The sequence below is a fragment of the Cyprinus carpio genome, chromosome A10 (genome assembly GCF_018340385.1).
Source record: "Cyprinus carpio isolate SPL01 chromosome A10, ASM1834038v1, whole genome shotgun sequence".
Taxonomy (NCBI): domain Eukaryota; kingdom Metazoa; phylum Chordata; class Actinopteri; order Cypriniformes; family Cyprinidae; genus Cyprinus; species Cyprinus carpio.
In genome coordinates this window covers 3,065,391-3,074,496 of record NC_056581.1, presented here as the reverse complement: position 1 = coordinate 3,074,496, position 9,106 = coordinate 3,065,391, and the positions used below count along the sequence as shown (strand labels likewise).

At 38.8% G+C, this 9,106-nt stretch overlaps 1 pseudogene; it reads left to right on the top strand.

Annotated features, from left to right (window-relative positions):
- The first annotated feature begins 1,892 nt into the window (after nucleotides 1-1,892).
- On the top strand, nucleotides 1,893-8,900 carry LOC109083604 (annotated as a pseudogene).
- Nucleotides 8,901-9,106: the final 206 nt, after the last annotated feature.

The following is a 9,106-nucleotide window of genomic DNA, read 5'->3' as shown; positions in this document are numbered from 1 at the left end:
ATTCAGAGTGGGATGATGATCAGGAGAATGAATCAGACTGTCCTCAGTCAGTAAATCCTTTAGACATTTTGACTGCTGTGTTTTCTTCAGCAGGAAATTATCATAAAAATGTCCATGTGTCAGTTTGCGGTTCCCCTCCTGCTTCCAAACACTGATAACAGTCAGATCACTCTTATGCTATGGGCAATGAGAGATATTGTAAAAAAATACAGACCACACTCATTATCAGATCCAAGTGCATGTGAATGCAGAGAGGGCTGTAAGAAAAGAGATCAGGGCTGAAATTAAAAAAAAGCTAAATTAAGGTATAAGGAAAAAATTGAGGCAGATTTGAGAAGTAATAATTTAAAGAAAACCTGGAATGGAATGAAAACATTGATTGGGTCTAATGATAAAGCCAACAGAGTTGTCCTGGATGGTTTTTCATCTGATAAACATTTGGCTGATGAATTTAATGTATTTTATTCTCGATTTAACAATTCAGATTTTAATGATGAAATGAAAGGTATCAGGGCTATCACACAGGCAGCTGTGACTGTTGACAGTAGTACTGTGGCTAACATTTTCAGGCACACCAGATCAAAAAGTCCGGGGCCAGATGATATTTGTGGGCAATTATTAAGAACATGTGCTGATCAACTCTGTCATATCTTTCAGTTCATTTTTAATTTGTCCTTATCACAACAAAGAGTCCCTAGAAGTTGAAGAAGATATTTGTGGGAACAAGACAGAAATTGCTGAGCTTGATAAAAAGATTTCAGACAGTTCTTTAGGAGTGGAGTACTTCATTCGAGAGATGAGCCAGCTTTACGAAGCTGCAGTCTTACTCCCGAAAGATGCACCTTACCGAAAACAGCTGGAACATTTACCTAAACTCTGTGCTCAACTACTCCTGGATGGATTTTCACTTGAACTTGTGGATGGAGATTCTTCAAATATCCCGGAAAAATTGATTACTAGTGTGTTTTCTGAATTAAAAAAAAAAACAAGATTATGGTTGTCACCGTTTTGGGGGTCCAGAGTTCAGGAAAGTCAATGCTGCTAAACACCATGTTTGGAGTTCAGTTTGCAGTGAGCAGTGTAAGGTGCACCAGGGGAGCCTTTATTCAGCTCATTAAAGTAACAGAAGAGCGTAAAGCAGAACACCATTGTGATTATATATTGATAATTGACACTGAAGGACTGAAATCCCATGAGCTCGCTCAACTGGACAACAGCTATGAACATGACAATGAGCTGGCAACTCTTGTTGTTGGACTGAGTGATGTAACAATTGTTAACATTGCCATGGAAAACTCCACAGAGATGAAAGACATTTTACAGATCATTGTTCATGCCTTCCTCAGGATGAAGGAAATAGGTAAGAAACACACGTTTGTTTGTACACCAGAATGTTGCTGATGTCTCAGCTCATAATTCAAACATGAGAGATCATAAATTTCTGTTGGAACAACTGGATGAAATGACTCAGGCTGCAGCCAAAATGGAGAACAAACTGGAGTTCAAGAAATTTACAGATGTGATGAATTATGACACTGAGACAGGTGACCACTACATCCCTGGATTGTGGCATGGAAACCCCCCCAAATGGCACCAGTGAGTATTGGCGATTATGGAAAGGGGCGTTACATTTCCGGCGAGTGCTTGCGGTGTTCGGCCAATCACAATGCACTGGGTCAGCTGGCCAATCAGAGCAGACTTCGCTTGTCAGAAGGAGGGACTTTGTAGAAAATGACGCACAAAGAAATTAATAAAAGAAATAATAAAGGACATCTTTTCGAAAAACATGAATATAAATAATTAATTGCACTTAAATAATGAAAAATTAGTGCAGTGCTGACTGGGGAAGAGACAGCAAAAGTAACCCATTTTGGTCTCGTTTACAGAGAACATCATGAAGAAACTGCTGGAAAACTTGGGTTTGGTGGAGTACTATGATAAGAAACTCACTCTACACACAGTGCTGCAGATTGACAAGACCAGTATCACAGATGTGCCTGTTCAGTCCCTTTCAGATCTGCCATGGCTGTTCTTGAAGAGACTGATGATGCTACAAAGGACAGCGAGGAGTGTGAAGTGTTCCTCATCAGATGGGACAGAAGATTCAGAGTGGGATGATGATCAGGAGAATGAATCAGACTGTCCTCAGTCAGTAAATCCTTTAGCCATTTTGACTGCTGTGTTTTCTTCAGCAGGAAATTATCATAAAAATGTCCATGTGTCAGTTTGCGGTTCCCCTCCTGCTTCCAAACACTGATAACAGTCAGATCACTCTTATGCTATGGGCAATGAGAGATATTGTAAAAAAAATACAGACCACACTCATTATCAGATCCAAGTGCATGTGAATGCAGAGAGGGCTGTAAGAAAAGAGATCAGGGCTGAAATTAAAAAAAGCTAAATTAAGGTATAAGGAAAAAATTGAGGCAGATTTGAGAAGTAATAATTTAAAGAAAACCTGGAATGGAATGAAAACATTGATTGGGTCTAATGATAAAGCCAACAGAGTTGTCCTGGATGTTTGATGGCATCTGATAAACATTTGGCTGATGAATTTAATGTATTTTATTCTCGATTTAACAATTCAGATTTTAATGATGAAATGAAAGGTATCAGGGCTATCACACAGGCAGCTGTGACTGTTGACAGTAGTACTGTGGCTAACATTTTCAGGCACACCAGATCAAAAAGTCCGGGGCCAGATGATATTTGTGGGCAATTATTAAGAACATGTGCTGATCAACTCTGTCATATCTTTCAGTTCATTTTTAATTTGTCCTTATCACAACAAAGAGTCCCTAGAAGTTGGAAGCATTCTATTATTGTGCCTATAGCCAAGTGCAGCTCCCCAAAATCCTTGAATGATTTTAGACCTGTAGCCTTGACCTCATTGGTTATGAAAAGCTTTGAGAAAATTATCAAAGAGGCTGTCCTACTGCAGGTTGGAGATCAGTTAGATCCACTGCAGTTTGCATACAGGCCTGGCAGGGGCATGGAGGGTGCTGTGATCACACTACTGCACTTTATTTTTAGCCATCTGGATAGAGCAAAGACTCATGTCAGACTTTTATTTGTTGATTTTACTTCTGCTTTTAACACCCATTTAGCCCTTTCTGCTCGCTGAGAGACTGATTGCGGATTTTAACCTTGATTTGAATTTGGTGGGCTGGTTATTGGATTTTTTTAACAGACAGATCCCAGAGTGTGAGGGCCAACAGCACCCTATCTGAAGTCACTTTTACATCCACTGGTTCCCCTCAAGGTTGCTGTCTGTCTCCTCTCCTGTACATCCTGTACACAAACCAGTGTCACAGTTTGTACCAGGATAGATACATACTTAAGTTCGCTGATGATTCTGTCATTGTCAGCCTGCTATCAGGGGATGAGCGGGACCATGGGCCAGTCCTCAGTGACTTTGTAGAGTGGTGCGATAGTTCCTTTTTACAGCTGAATGTATCTAAAACTAAGGACATGGTCATTGACTTTCGCAGGACACCACCTCCCCCTACAGTCACGGTTATTAAAGGCACGGACATTGAGCTCATGGAGACATACAAATATCTTGGAGTCATTTTAGACAACAAACTGTGTTTTGAACCTTTGGTTGACACTGTCTCAAAGAAAATCCAACAAAGACTGTACTTCCTTAGGAAAATGAACACTTTTAATGTTTTTTTCTTCAGAAATGATGACTCTGTTTTTTATCGTGCTTTTATTGAATCGGTTTTATCTTTTTGTATAGCTGCTTGGTTTGGAAGCCTCTCCCTGACAAATAAAAACAGACTTGGTAGTCTGGTCAAAGTGGCGAGCAAGATTTCCAGGAGAAGTCAGGCTCAACCTGGGGAGTTATACATAAAACAGGTCCAGAGGAAAGCTAGAGTCATAGCTCATTCACAGGATCATCCCCTTAGAACAGAGTTTGAGCTTTTGCCCTCTGAGCGGCGCTATCGAGTTCCTAGCTGCAGAACAAAGAGGATGCAAATATCTTTTATTCCATTAGCTGTGAGGTACCTTAATGGCACTTAGCACTTTATAATAACTTGCACAAGTTGCATTTTTGCACTTGATCGTGTCCTGTATTTTATTTATTTATTTATTTGCATATTATGTACATTGGGCGTTATTGTGAATTCCTTCTCTGCTGGTTGGTCTTTGTTGGTGAGTGTTGTTGTATGTTTATGTGTTTTATGTGGAGCATTTGCTGCAAATCCAATTTCCCCTTGTGGGACAATAAAGGTACTTTGACTTTGACTTTGTGGAAGAAAGGATTGCTCTCTCAGAATTGCCTTTAGTGTCTTTTGTGAGACTTGGTAGATGCAACACTTCCAAATCAGAAATTCTGAATAAGTTACTCTGCAATCCACAGCAGTACACTGATATCTTTGTGAACTTCAACATGGATTGTGGAAACATCAACAAGAAAATATCAGATGGCTTGGTTGAGATGGCCTGGTATCTTCCTTGTGGAAACGAGAACATTGATGTCTTTCCTGAACCTGTAGCAATTGCCAATTTGAGAGGTGACATTCAGAGCTTTGAAACACAGTACACTTTTCTTTGTGAGGCTTCAACTGCTGTGTTTGTGTTCTTTGAATCCCAACTTTTAGATTCATAGTCAATTGCAATCCCCAGTCAGAAATCTATGCCTCAGTTATTTTTTTGTGGGAGACTCCAACAACAACAGCATAAAAGCTACAGTCAGCAAGCTCAATCTGAAGAAAAGTAATTTCATTTTTAAAGCCAACCAGAATGATGCAGACTTCGTTGAAAAAATTCAAAGCAAGTTGCAAGATGCAATTAAGAACAACTATCACAAAATGTCAGTTGTTCAGTTAGCTGAGATTGCACGAAAACTGGAAATCTTGGTGGATGAGGATACTGAAGAATGTTAGAGTGCCAAAGAAAGTGCAGATGAAATCACCTCAAATATTAATGATATAGTGCAGTTCAAGAACGAGGAGCTGCCCTTGCATGGGGAAATCTTGATGAAACTGGCAACGTTAGCGAATGAAGAAAGTTGGGGATAAGAGTGTTGAGGACTACAAAAATGAGCTTCAGATTGAGGAAAGGAAGCTCAGAGAAGAGCAAAACGAAACAGGCATATCAGTTACTATGAGCTGCTTTATCAAAGCAATATCAACACCAGAAAAAGCCTACTTCTTAAAATGGATGAGAATCAATTTGGAGAATCACTCACATGAAGTACTGCCTCAACTCAGAGAACTCTACAAACAGAAATGTCAAGATATTTGTGGGAACAAGACAGAAATTGCTGAGCTTGATAAAAAGATTTCAGACAGTTCTTTAGGAGTGGAGCACTTCATTCGAGAGATGAGCCAGCTTTACGAAGCTGCAGTCTTACTCCCGAAAGATGCACCTTACCAAAAACAGCTGGAACATTTACCTAAACTCTGTGCTCAACTACTCCTGGATGGATTTTCACTTGAACTTGTGGATGGAGATTCTTCAAATATCCCGGAAAAATTGATTACTAGTGTGTTTTCTGAATTAAAAGAAAAACCAAGATTATGGTTGTCACCGTTTTGGGGGTCCAGAGTTCAGGAAAGTCAATGCTGCTAAACACCATGTTTGGAGTTCAGTTTGCAGTGAGCAGTGGAAGGTGCACCAGGGGAGCCTTTATTCAGCTCATTAAAGTAACAGAAGAGCGTAAAGCAGAACTCCATTGTGATTATATAGTGATAATTGACACTGAAGGACTGAAATCCCATGAGCTCGCTCAACTGGACAACAGCTATGAACATGACAATGAGCTGGCAACTCTTGTTGTTGGACTGAGTGATGTAACAATTGTTAACATTGCCATGGAAAACTCCACAGAGATGAAAGACATTTTACAGATCATTGTTCATGCCTTCCTCAGGGATGAAGGAAATAGGTAAGAAACACACGTTTGTTTGTACACCAGAATGTTGCTGATGTCTCAGCTCATAATTCAAACATGAGAGATCGTAAATTTCTGTTGGAACAACTGGATGAAATGACTCAGGCTGCAGCCAAAATGATGAACAAACTGGAGTTCAAGAAATTTACAGATGTGATGAATTATGACACTGAGACAGGTGACCACTACATCCCTGGATTGTGGCATGGAAACCCCCCCAAATGGCACCAGTGAGTATTGGCTATAGTGAGTCTGTGTATGCTCTCAAAAAGCATATAATGGAGATCTTAAAAAATTACAAGCCCAGTGACATCAATGAATTTCTTAAATGGACCAAAGACTTGTGGACTGCTGTGAAATTTGAGAAGTTTATCTTTAGCTTCAGAAATAGCCTGGTGGCTGATGCATACATGAAACTGTGCACAGAGTACAACAGCTGGGACTGGACACTGAGAAAGCAAATGCACACATGGGTGTTAAAAGCTGAAACGAAGATCTTAAACTATGGAATATTTAAAAAGGAGTGCACTGTTGAAGATGTCCACTGTCATTTACTACGAGAGGCAGAATCTGTGTTTTCAAAAGGACAAGATGAAATAATTGACAAGATCCAGTCATACTACGAACAAGGAGAAGGTCATGTTGAACTTGTGGAAAGTTATCGACAAGACTTTATAAACTCTGCCAAGTCTTTAAAGACAGAGCTTTCAAATTCTATCACTAGAAAACTGGATGCAGCTCTTTCACGTCGAAATGGAATGATGAAGGTGGAAGGAATCATAAAGACATATATGGACACAATGGAGGAAAAAGTGCTGGACTTGCTGAAAGACTGTCGGGAGAAAAAGTCAGACATGTCAGACTCCATGCTGAATGAAGCATTTGAAAAGATGTGGCAGGAGACTGTCAGGACATTGTCAGACACAGGGTTCCAACCACAGGATATTATGACAAGAGTCTTCCATCATTTGAGGAAAAATCTTCAACCTAGAGGAAGTTCAATGGCTCAAAGCTTAGACAAAGTGAAGGATCTGCACAATCAAGGCCATGGAAAGTTTGTTGTCCACAAAGACAATTATATTAACCAAATTTTATCCAAGGTCTGGAATGCTCAGAAGATCAAGAGGGTTGAAGAAATGTCAGACAACCTTATCAAGGATTGTTCGGAATTTGTTAAAACAAAGAGGAACTGTAAGGATGATTATGATGACACATACATCAGGGAAATTCTCAACAAGATTGATGAGAAACTTAAAGCTCATGAAGATCTTGAGCTAAAGGAAGATTTTGAACTGTCCCTGAAATTATACATATGTGGCTTTGCAAGCAGAGAATTTCAAATCATTCACAATCAATTCATCAAGCAAAACAACCCGCTAACAGCCTTGGAGAACTTGAAAAAAACATACCATTCTGACTTCATTGACCTTTACCGTGAACGAGACCAGTGTCAGAAGAAAGCTGATGAATTCATGAGTAACTGTCTAAAACTTGCCTTGGAAAGATACATGTCTGAGAAGTTGGGCATGGAAATGGCAGACAAGATGGTGATTGGTGAAAACTCAGCAATTTTCGGAACAAGGACAACATTTCAGATTTCAGTCTTGAAAAATCTTCTTGCTGAATCTAAACTGAAAACATATTTGCATTTCATTGCATCATATGAATACTTTGTTAAAAAGTTCATTTTTGATCAAGTTAAAGAGCACTTTACAGCAGAGAATAGAATGATCAAATTAGAGGAAGAGCTTCTCAATAAAGTCATCAGTGAAATTACTCAGGCAATCAAAGAGTCAGAACAAAACTCAAAGAAAAATGACATCAAGGGATTCATTGAAAACATCTGCAACAAACTTGAAAGTAGACTTGTTTTCCCCAAGGAAGCAGTGGATAAAATCACACTGAACAATGCAAATCAGAAAAAATTCACTGAATTCCTTCTTTGTTCTGTGAAGGACATGGATGAATCACTGAAAGCTGGTTTTCTTTTTTTTTTTTTTTTTTGTGTTTTATTTTTTTTGTATGGAGGTTTTTAGGGTTATAATGGTTGCAAAGTTTATTTGAGGATTATTTGGTTTTTTTTGTATTTAGGTAGTGGCTTATCAGTGGTGACTGTCAGTTTATGTGTATACGGCAGAAATGTTCAGAAAAATCAATAAAATACGTAAACAAACAGACGATTAACACTATTAACAGCAATTATGTAATCAAACTTAGAGCAAAATGTGGTAAAAGCAAGAGCAAGAGATTTTGAAAACAAAATAGATAGTCTTCAAACCAAACCACAGGACATGCTGTTCAATCGAGTGTGGGGCTGTGGGAAACAGTGTCCATTCTGTAAAGCACCATGTGAGGCTGGAGGAGAAGTCCACGCTAAACACTTTCTCTCAATCCACAGACCAGAAGGTCTCGGCCGCTACAGATTTGATAATTCTAAAAAACTAGTGACAGACATCTGTACATCATTGGTGCACAGTGACATAAGCTTCAAGTGCCGTGACACTAAAGATCAGTGGCATAAATATAAGGAATACAGCAAAATCTATCCAGACTGGCAAACTGATCCAGACCGCAGCATAGAGGCCTCACCATACTGGAAATATGTGATGGCAGAATTCAATGAGCAGTTTGCTGAGGAGTATGATTCAAAGCCTGCAGATATACCTCCATACTGGAAAAACATAAAGACCCAAGCAGAGGAAAGCCTAAAGTAAGCATCAACTAACTAGTGTCTGTCTGGCCTCTGTTCAAATTAGTTTGGTACACAAAGGTAAGAGAACTTTAAAATATCATGGTATCCTTGAAATACATTTCAACTGTAACAATAGAAGAGCAAAACCTGCTTTGGTTCAATATATGATCAAATATCATAAAGAACAGTGGAGTGCATTACACAAAATTCTTCACATTTGAAAAGGTAATAATTTCATAATGACTTCTGATGTAGACAGACTGCAGCTTGCACTTGCCATGAAAAAAACTAATCTAAGTTAAGATTTTTTTTTCCTACAATAAGAGCATCATTCAAATGTTGTAATATACTCTAGGTGAAACATCATTTCATCTCTATATTCATGGATAATTTTGTTTTATCGAAATCCTTATACTGTAAATGTTATTTGTATTTTTTTTTTTTTTTTTTTGTGGGTGTATCTTTTGTGATGCTGCATTTTGTCATGACTGTGGTGTATTTTTCACACGGTA